This window comes from Protopterus annectens, chromosome 6.part1 (assembly GCF_019279795.1).
Source record: "Protopterus annectens isolate FY-2018-M chromosome 6.part1, PAN1.0, whole genome shotgun sequence".
NCBI classification, from domain to species: Eukaryota; Metazoa; Chordata; order Ceratodontiformes; family Protopteridae; genus Protopterus; species Protopterus annectens.
This window is the reverse complement of record NC_056738.1, coordinates 280,976,805-280,988,482: the sequence shown is the minus strand read 5'-3', so window position 1 is coordinate 280,988,482 and position 11,678 is coordinate 280,976,805. Positions and strand designations below refer to the sequence as shown.

The 11,678-nt window shown below is 34.4% G+C and overlaps 1 protein-coding gene across 2 annotated transcripts in view; it reads left to right on the top strand.

Annotated features, from left to right (window-relative positions):
* The window catches only part of ERBB4 (erb-b2 receptor tyrosine kinase 4), a 4,056,904-nt gene that overhangs the window by 3,676,854 nt on the left and 368,372 nt on the right, over positions 1-11,678 (top strand). The window lies entirely within an intron of this gene.

Sequence of the window (11,678 nt, the reverse complement as noted above, 5' to 3'; positions counted from 1 at the left end):
ATTGAATTGGGGTTGCTGATTAGAATGTTCGCTGAAATCACATTTCAGTGAACTAATATAGACCCAAATTTTGTTAGGTTTTTATTAATAAACAGTTGATTATTCTGTATTCTTTTGTCTGCTTTGCCTTAGTAGCCCTTGAAAAAGATTCCAGATATTATTACTTGCTCATACATAATTCTCTAAAATAATTTCCTTCTTATCAGCAAAGCTAATAACTGAAAACTGACTTGTTTTTCAAATGACAAAATAATGGGTATACAGCTAAAACAAAATTGTAGAAAGATACAACAAATGGTTGTGTAAAAAGGGACACTACTGACATTTATTTAAAGTGTTTCAGCTGTTCCTGATTAACTTGTATAGTGTCTTTATCCTTCTATAATATTGTTTATTAATACAATTCTAAAGAACTGTAATACTGTCTGAAATATGTTGCCTAGTAGCTAACTCACATGCTTTATTGGTTTCATACACATCATTCAACATATCTTGATTAGTGTTAATTGTAGTAAAGTTGTAGACCTGGATGTTTTCTAGGCTGCTATACTATTCAAATGTATTACAAATAATGTTCTCAAACATATTTAATGTTAACAGTTCAGTAGTCTGTATTTGACTTATTTTTCAGAGGCCCTAATCCCATGACTTGCCCATTTGTTATTCAGAGATATGTTAATCTTGATGAGGGAGGACGTTATTATTCATTAATTTGCATGCCTCTGAATGGCATTTACTGGCACAATGTGTAGATGACTGCTAATCTGCACATAGTGGTATTAAATGCCATTCAGAAACATGTTAGTTGCGATGAGGGAAGACATCATTATTCACTAATTTGCACTTCTCTGAATGGTATTTACTACCACAGTGTGTAGATTATTGCTAATGTGCATGTTATTATAGTATACTGCTACTCAAGTAGGCAGTGCCATCTCCCCATTTATTCTACCACATACAAGTACACAAAACATGAAAAGAGACACACACACACACACACACACACACACACACACACACACACTCACACACACACACACACACACACACACACACACACACACACACACACACACACACACACACACTCACACACACACACACACACACACACACACACACACACACACACACACACACACACACACACACTCATCTATTGTATCTATTGTGAATGAACCTGTTTGCCCTTCTGCTCCTCCATTCCCATAATAATTGAAGTGGCATTATGGTACCTATTATGCCCTGATAGTTTATCGTACCCTCCCTTCTAGTTCCCATTGTGATGTCAGTGTTGCTATGATATTTTATTACATGGTACCACTGCTAGTCTAGTAGTTCCCTCTAACCCCCCCCCAATCCACAATGTGATGTAGGTGCTATTATGACATGTAATTCCTGGTGTTCTAATGCATCCACCCACCCTCAATGCTCATACTGCCATTGGTGCCATTATGGCATTTCCATGTAAAAGTAATCCCTCTAACATGCACACCCTATACCACGGTCATTGTATGTAGTTGAACATGGCCTTCCTGATCTAAATGGCTGAGTGATTCCTTGAATTGCTCATTGTGTAGATGTCTTCGTGGAGGCAGTCCCAGAGGAGAGAAGACATGGAGAATTCTCTTATACCTCTTTCTCCCAAAATGCCTCATTAGCATTCAATATGACTCTACAGAGCTTGTGCATATGTAACTGATTACAGATAAGGATTAACATTGATATTCATAGGCCTGTAGTTCACATAAGCACAAGTGCAATTGGCAATGAGTGATGCTATGCAAATCAGCTAAGGGCTGTACATGGTACCCTTCCAAAGAAGCAAATTGGGCAATAAATGCGTTCTCTTTGGAGCACAGTGAAGGGATAATGTATGCCTTCTGTCATATTCCACTACTCCACAAACATCTTTCTGGTGAAAGCAAGTGAGGATAAGGCAGATGTATTCCTGATAGTCCCCTTCTGGATGAGGTAACCTTGCTTCTCCCTTCTCCTTCAAAATGAAGGAAGGTAGCCCACTCAGTCTCTTAATGTCTGCCTTCTATTGACACAACACAAGGACACTTGATAGAGCTGAATCTCGGATCTTAATCTGACTATCTGGATTATCATGCAAGGATGGTAGGTGTCACTTGATCACTTTTGCTGCATTATCTGAATAAAGGTTATAACAGAATGCAATACTAGAGAACAAAAGACAGGAGTGATGACTTGCTCTGAGGACATATGGGAGACACCTGTTTGGAAAAGAGAGGGCAAAACAGACAGAGACAGCTAAGGTTCCAAAATCAGTGACATGAGACCAGTACTATCACAACAGTCAATTTACACAGGAGGCTACTTCTCAATTTACCTGAATAATGCGAAAGAAAATATAGAGATGAAAAATCCAAAAGAAAGATAACAAGAAAACCACTTGCCATGATGGAAGTACGTGGTGACACCTCACAGTCCCCATAGACATGTGCCGACACTGCATGTAAAAATAACAGTATGGTCATAAAAATTTTTTATATCATCTGCTTCTCTACTCTCATTCCCTACCAGTATATCTAGCATGTGTGTCACTTACCTGTCAACACTGGACTTGTGATAACAGATGGAATGCTTAAGAAAAGAAACAGTGCTACTGTAGAAATATCAGTAATGTGCAAATGTGTCAACAATTGCTAGTATTCTATCCATCTTGTCTGCTTAAAACTGGAAATAGCTAAGCTGACAGCAAACCCATATGTCTCTGCCAGCTACAAAGTACATAGAAAAGGGGTGACTGCCCTTTTTATAACCCTTCTGCGCATGATGCAGAAGTGCATAAAACAGAGACTATGAATCGTATTTAGGCAGGAAGAACTCCTAATTAGTATAAGATAGTTACAGATTTTCTACACACTCCTCATTTATAGATCATTATGCATTCCTTTGCTATGATCGTCTCAGACTATTTAAAACCACTTTCTCTAAAAGCAGCTGGTGTCTGAATTGCTGAGGTGCAGCCTTCTCTACTTTCCATTCCTCCCGAGCAAATTAATACCACCCCAAATTTTACATTTTTGCAAGCTTTTTTTCATTCTTTATATAGGTTTTCTACTGCTTCAGCTGCACGTTTCCCATTTAAGGGATCTTGCCCATCGCTCTAAGGACACATTCATTATTAACTCTTCAGATTTAACAATGAACCAGCTTTGGAGTAGATGTAATCTCTGACAAGCCTATTTTTTGCATAAAAATAGGTTATATGTTATCTTTTCAGTGTATGACAGACACAGTAATTCCTTCATCTTGCAAAAACTGCTGATGTAATCAAGTTTTACAAGGACAGATATGGAACTTGCTTAACTCATGATGCAAAATTTAACCAGTACGTATTGCAAATGTTTTGAAAGATTACTGAGTGATTTAATGCAGTCTATTGAGAAACATACACTTCTACCAACATGGCTGATGGTGATTTGTGATGCTTAGTAGTTTATATAGACTAATGTATCTGACTCGTTTTCCCACAACCAACTGTCATCTTGATAAACATGGGTATTAACCCTTATGTGATAAAAAGGAATAAACTGTCTTCTTGATAGGGAATTCAGAGTTATACTGAAAAAATAGAGACTAGTCATCTTATTGGAGAATTATTTATATGAGTACAGCACAGGACTTAGTTATGGGTCCATTATTATTTAATTTATTATTTTTAGATTTTAAACATAATTCCTCTTGGTTTCATAAATTCACTAGTGAATGTAGTATGAGTGCTGTCAATAGAAATACAAATAATGGACTTACATTTTAACATGATTCATGCAATTTTGAGAAATCTGTCAGGAAAATAATATCAGAATTAATTCAGTTAAACAGAGGTCATGAATTTCAGTAACTTCACAACCTCAGTCATTTTCTACATGAATTATGTCAGTTTAAAAGGAGCTTATGCATATGAAGATCTGTGAATGATAACTGAAGTGAATTTCATCTAGCATAAGTGTATCATATTTAATTTAAAACTGTTATTTATTCATATTAATTTAATAATTTTTCTTGTAGAAGCAGTTCATTTTGTTCTCTTATCTGCCTTATTCACGAGTGTGACAGTAGAATACAACAATGCTTTCTGTTACTTCATAAAGTCTCATGGATAAGTGTGAAAGGTACAAAGTTATTTTTTACTTGGAAATTAGACCTATGGTAAAAAAATATTACAAAACTTGGTTGTATACTCTGCTACTGTATTCTCTCAAATATGATTTTAATAGTGGTGATAGTTATCCAATATATTCACTAACCAATACTTTTAGAACTCTGTCATGTGGAGAGATATATAAATGCCTTAGGGATAAAAGAGATCTATGTCAACTATTAATATTTATAAATTCATTATAATAAAAGGAAGAATTTATCATATCTCATGTTTTATTTGAACAAATATCATTTATCAATAAGGAAATCAACATTTTTGTTGGAATTTTAAATATAACTTAGTAGTTATATCAGCAATGAAAATTGTATTTAGAGTTAACGGACACAACAGAAGAAGTTGCATATCAGATTCTCAAGACCACGAGACTGAGACTGTCAGTCATATCCAAAAAGAACAAGATAACAGACTGGGAAATCTACTAAATAAATGAAGCTGTTAGAATTTTAAGTTAAATAGCATCATATAAAAATAATTTTGTCATATTCTAATGTCAAGAAGAGGACAAGAAATATGGCTCAAAGCTTAATGTCGAAAAACTTAATTGACTGATTTATTCATTAAAGTTGTGTTATTTGCCACTGATATTTGAGTAATTTCTTTTCCTTTTTTTTTTTTCTTTGTGGATTTTCATGTTTGGTTCTTTGCATATCCAGTATCAATTGTTTTGGATTTATTTTCTAACATCAACAGGATTACAACCTGATACAGCAAAAGAACAATATTGCAAATATAAAGATATAAAGACAAAAAAGATAAAGGGTTTTATAAATTATGCAGTATCTTTCATCATTAGTACATGCTATTTTTGAAAAAAACTATTCCTCTAATAAACTGGGAATAAAGTCCTAAAAAAGAAAAAAATTTCGAGATCCTCAAGAAATTTAGGTGCGGAATCAACAACACTAAAATACTGCTGTATGAATCAGAGAACAGTATTGTAAGTAGGTATCATTCAGAGGCATACAACAAATGTGGCCTTAGAAGATCTAAACCTCTTGAACAGATGATACTGCTGCTCTGGAACAGATTCCCCATCCACATAAACTAAAGCTCGTCACTGTCTATAGTCAAGCACAACTTAGATCTATGGATGGGAAACAGAAAATGGGCCACAGGACTACCCCCTGTACTATTAAAAGACAGAGACATCCCCTAAATGTTTTATACCATTAGTAGGTCTCCTCAAATGATCTGAATAATTATTATTAGGGGTAATATATAATTATCGGCCATGTGATAGGCAAGGCCAATCGCTATCCAAATGGGATAAGTTAATTCAAGCATAAAAAAGGAAATTGGCTAGGCTTAAAATGGCCAACAAGGGCAGCTATCCGAGTACTAGTTATGAACCTATGAAACTATAACAGAGTAGGCCAGTTGCTTATGGGTCAAGAGCCTTTACAGATGCTGAAGAGAGAGATGTTCAGATACAAAAGGCATTGTTAGCAATAATATATGGATGTAGGAAACTCCATGATTTCACCTTAAGAAAAGATGTTAATTTAGAAATGGGCCATAAACCTTTAAAAGGTATACCTAGGAAGTATTTATGCAGAGAAACGTTCCAAGATTGTAAAGGATGTTACATAATTTACATAACCATGGTGTAAAAGTAAAATGCAGACTAATCAGGTAATTAGATGTAGCGGATATGCTGAGAAGAGCATATTTACCAGAAAAGCCCAAAGAGCTGCTACAATAAGCACTGAAAATTCTGTGGGTAATTTTACATTTACAAATCCATCCATCTGCAGCTCTTTTTCCCATTTTTGCACATGGATTTGGGGTGTCACTCCAACAGTGACAATCATCTAGAGCCAATGTTAAATGACAGATGAAAAAGCAAAAGTATCAGTGATGCAGAAGGTTGCTGGTTCTATTCCTACAACAGGTAGAAAGACTGCTGACACTGCACTGCAGCATGAAGGGGTGCTGCACTCCTGAACATGCCATCCTTCCGATGAGATGTTTAACGGAGGGTTTTTCTGCTTGAGTTGGTCATCCTCAGGTGGATGTAAAAGATCCCATGGCACTTATCAAAAGAGTTGTGGAAGTTCTCAGAGATGCCCTTGCCAAATTTCAAATACCACCTCAGGTCTACCTGAAAAGAGGCTGCTAGCCTAGTGGGACTAACTCGGTCAACAAAGAATAAATAAAATAAGTAAAAAAAATTCCAGAGATTTACTGACCCTGATTTAAAAATGAGGTTATTGGAAGAAGTTACTGTAATAATTTAACTGAGTAATAATAATTGATAAGGGAAGAGATTCCAGTCATATTTTTCTTTCAAGGAAAAAAATGACTCATTTCAAAGGATAATGTTTAAAGATGACAAAATAATGTTCCTCATCTCAGTCAGCTCAGAAGAAATGCTTGAGAGAATACATAAACTGGATCTATTAATAACAGCAGATACAGAAGGAATCACCACAGGATGGAAATTTCCGTTGTAGCTTAAAACATCTTTATTTGGAAACAAAAAATGAGCGCTTTCGCGTAGTGGACTACGCTTCTTCAGATATAGTTACAAATAAAATTACACTTCTTTTATATAAAACTTTTTGGTGCACAAGCCAAACAATAACTCAATTAACTAGCCAATTAACTAATTTAAACAATTAGAATCATTAAAGCGCTGAAACATTTAAAGTGCATTTATAGTGACATCCCATAACACACATAACGAAAGTACTCAGCTATATAAAAACAGCTATTAAAAACAGCTATTTAAAAACATGTTGACCATTGTACCAGTAATGATTGTACCAACAATCACTATACAAATATATACAAGGGTGTACAGGAAAAAACTATACACCTTAAAACATCATATGGAAAATGTAATGATGTTAATACGACAGTATGACTTTGTTAAGAAAATTCATTCACACATCATATTGTAAGGCATGCAACATAAAATGCAGTACAAATATGGAGAAATATGCAAAAACCCTTGTTCATAAAACTGCTATACAGAATTATGACACAGAGTTAATAATCAAACAATATATGAAAACCATCAGTATGACAACCTGTGTAACTGAATATATACGTAAAGACGTGTGCAATTATCTATTAAAATACCAACATTTTTTAAAACCATCCGTAAGGGTAAAAATGCTTCAATCGTAATTGTCAGCAGAATGAATTTTCATGTATCCCATATATCTAAATCTATTATTGGATCCATTTGTAACCTTACTAAATATTTATAAGTAAAAACTGACATTACAAACTACGGATCTTGTAGACTACAGTTGTAAACCAAAACCTAGAAATATAAAAATATAAAAAATAAAAAATATATGTATATATAAGTGTTTATTTGATATTTAATGTTTGATGTTTATTTAATATTTATTAATAATTAGCTGTATACTGTTAGTGACCATATTGTTCTAATATAAATAATTAAATAATAATATTAAAAGATGTTAATAATATTAATAACTAATTCAATTAATTATATAACTAAAAATAATAAATAAATAATAAATAATAAATAACTAATTAATACATGATTCTCTATAGAATAACAATAAATATATAACAGATTAATTTTATAAAACAGTACATCAATGTATATCTACTATATAAAAAATGTGCATAAAAGATACCACATATGAATATGAAAATTAACATATATAGGTATAAAAAAACACATAATTTTCTATTATTTAATATAGGTTTGATTGAAACAAACTGATTAATACCCGGAAAAATATGTGCTTTTAGAGTAAAGATCCATTTAAGTTCAGCACATGCCAATTGGTTAGTACCTTCTCTAAAGCTTTGAGTAACCACCTGTAAAACTTTGAAACTGAAAGTATGCGTTGTGAATTCTAATATGTGCTTCGCTAATGCATTTTGCTCATTCCCTTTCTTGATGTCATAAAGATGGTTATAGACCCTGTCTCTTAGTCTCCTCTTAGTTAGGCCCACGTAGAATGCATCACAATTTTCACATGTTGCAAGATACACAAGATTAGTGCTATTACAATCGCAATGATATTTCGGCGTAAATGTGTAAAAACCTTCTGGGTGTGTAAAACAAAGATTCTTAGAAATATGAGGACACATGTGGCAACGGCCACAAGAATAAGTTCCATTTTGAATGTTTTTTACAATACTGTATGGATTAGTTTTCTCTCTACAAAGTAATTGTTTAAGATTATTACAATTCTTATAACTAAACCTAGGATAATCACCTACCACAGTCTTAGTGAAAGGGTCCATAATAAGTATGTTCCAATTCTTGCTGATTACCTTTTTAAGGGAAGCAATGTCACTTGTGTATTTTATAACAAAAGACAATTTCTCTGTAAATTTTCCTTTCCTGGACTTCATAGCACGAGAAGTCTGTGTCACATCATCCTGTGCATAACAATTATCAACAGTTGTAACATCGAATATTTGCTGTTTGCACCTTGTGATCATTCTATTAGTATACCCTCTTTCTTTGAATAATGATTCTAACTTTTCTAATTCAAAAGAAAAAGCTTCATTGTCACTGCAAATCCTAGCCATCCTATAAAACTGGCTAATAACAATACCTTGGAAGGTAAACCAGGGGTGCATACTTTCATATCTCAATAATGTGTTCCTCCAAGTAGGTTTCCTATACAGAGAAGTATTAATCATACCATTAGCACTAAACTTCAAAGTTAAATCTAGGAAATGAACCTGTTCTTGCGAGGTTTCAACAGTGAACCTTAAAAAAGGGGTAGTAGTTTCTACATCCTTAATAAATCGAATACAATCAGCTTCCGTACCTTCCCAAATGAAAAGAACGTCATCCACAAATCTCTTGTATAATTTTATCTTACTATAGTGTACATGTTTAAAAAGGAAATTACGTTCCCATTCATATACAACAAGATTTGCATAGCTATTCGCACAGGGGGTGCCCATGGCAACCCCCCATTTTTGCAAATAGTGACTATTCTGGAATACAAATATGTTATTATTGAGTACAAGATCCAATAGATGATTAATTAAAATTTGTCTATTATTACTATAATGGGAGCATGTGACAAGAACTTCTCTAATAGCTTGGAGTCCCAAGTCATTTGGAATACACGTGAACAAATCTTTCATGTCCATGGTAACAAGCAAATAGTTGTTCAAAGTTTTTTCTAATTTGAACCCCTTCAGAAACTCTATTAACTGATAGGAATCTCTAAGAATATTAGGAACTTCATTAACAATGGGTCTCAGGAGGCTTTCTACAAATGAAGAGATGGTCGAGGTAATCCACCTTTCACTGGAGACAATGGGTCTCATGGGGACAGGCAAAACCTTTTTGTGTATCTTAGGTAAGCCTTTAATGATGGGGATGGTAGGGAACTCCACTAAAAAATATTCATATGTCTCGCAGTTTATTTGACCACACATTAATAGATCGTAAAGGTCTTCTTGTATGTCTTTGATGGTTTTCTTAACAAAATCATAAGTAACAATACCATATGTGCTTCTATCTGAAAGGAGAGCAGACATGGTATTAACATAATCAGATGTATTTAATATTACCACGCCCCCACCTTTATCCGCTGGCTTAATGATAACTTCAGCATTTCTTTTCAACCTAAAGAGTGATTCCTGTTCATCGGCAGTGATATTAAAATAACTGCATCTCTTTTGATTCAGGGCGAACCACTCATAAAAATCTTTTTCACACATTTTCAAGAAGCACTCTATATTGTGTGGCATCAACGGCACAAAACTACTTTTACATTTAAAAAAGTCTTTCAATACATCAGTTTGCATAACATTTTTATCTTTAAAGAATACTTTTAAAGCTACATTACGACAAAATAATCTGAGGTCGGTTAAGACCTCATTAAGATAGCTAGTTTGTGAAGGAATAAAATTAAGACCTTTGTTAAGGAGTGAAACATCAGGTTCAGAAAGAACTATATCAGATAAATTATATACCAAACAATTCAGTTCCTTTGCTTCCTTGTTGCCCCATACTTCTCTTCTGAGCCTTTCCTCTTTCGTGGGCCCCTGCTGTTGGAGCAGCCTCTCCACCCTGTCTGCTGCTTTACTGGAAAGGGTAAAAAACGATTCGTAGAAGGGGCTGTATCTTTAGGTTTCGCTCCTGCTAAAATAAAAGTCTTAGCTGCTTGTTGATTAGGGGGTGGAGTATCACTTGGAAAATTAGTGCCATTGGAATTATTCAGCAATGAGGTATTGGGAGGCACTTCACTACTCAAAACCTGGTTGAAGTTAGGAGCTGAAGATAAAATAAGAGGTTCAGGAATAGAACCTGACATCACAGGAGTTAAATTAGCTGGTGATTCTTCTGTAGAAACTGTATTAATAGTAACCGTAGAACGAGCATTCTCCATTCTCGGCCAGAGGAACACCTGGCCGAGAGCAAAATCATTAGCATCTCTGACAAGCTTTCTTTGTTTAGTTTGCTTTAGTCTTTCACTGAATAAATGTACTTGAGACCAAATGTTTTCCAGTCTCTTAGTGAAATACTCTGATTTAAAATGTTCATTAAAGTTACTTTGCTGCATATCAATTTTGTTCCGTAACTCAGACTCTAGTGGGGCAAAGTACTCCAATAGGAGTTTAATATAATTAAAACCAAGTTCTATATTTAAGTCCTGCCACTTCCTGAGTAAAACGGGATGACTATCCCCATATGTGGGCATGCAAAAGATGCGCATGCCTCTAGGCACAACTTTAAAATGAAGGCATGCTTCCAAATGCAGTCTCTGCCAGGCATATCTTTGCAGCTTATATAAATCATCCTGAAACTCTTTACAAAGTCTATTGAATTCTGTGATTTTCTCACCATTGTTGGATACTTGTGTTGCAACTGGATTATTAGTCAGCTCCAGAGTCAATAAAGGGTTATCCTTACAATGCATAAGCAGATCCCAAACCGGCATCGTGGTTGCCCTCGTCTCTGGATGAAAGTCCAGTTCAATATCAACTTGTTCCATGTGTAAAACCAGAAACAGCAACAGGTAGGCAGGAAAAATAAAATTGAACTGTAACTGGTAATCAAAGATGCCTTCCGAAAAAGTGGGAAAGAACAATAACAGCAGATACAGAAGGAATCACCACAGGATGGAAATCTCCGTTGTAGCTTAAAACATCTTTATTTGGAAACAAAAAATGAGCGCTTTCGCGTAGTGGACTACGCTTCTTCAGATATAGTTACAAATAAAATTACACTTCTTTTATATAAAACTTTTGGGTGCACAAGCCAAACAATAACTCAATTAACTACCCAATTAACTAATTTAAATAATTTGAATCATTAAAGCGCTGAAACATTTAAAGTGCATTTAAAGTGACATCCCATAACACACATAATGAAGGTACTCAGCTATATAAAAACAGCTATTAAAAACAGCTATTTAAAAACATGTTGACCATCTTACCAGTAATGATTGTACCAAAAATCACTATACAAATATATACAAGGGTGTACAGGAAAAAACTATACACCTTAAAACATCATATG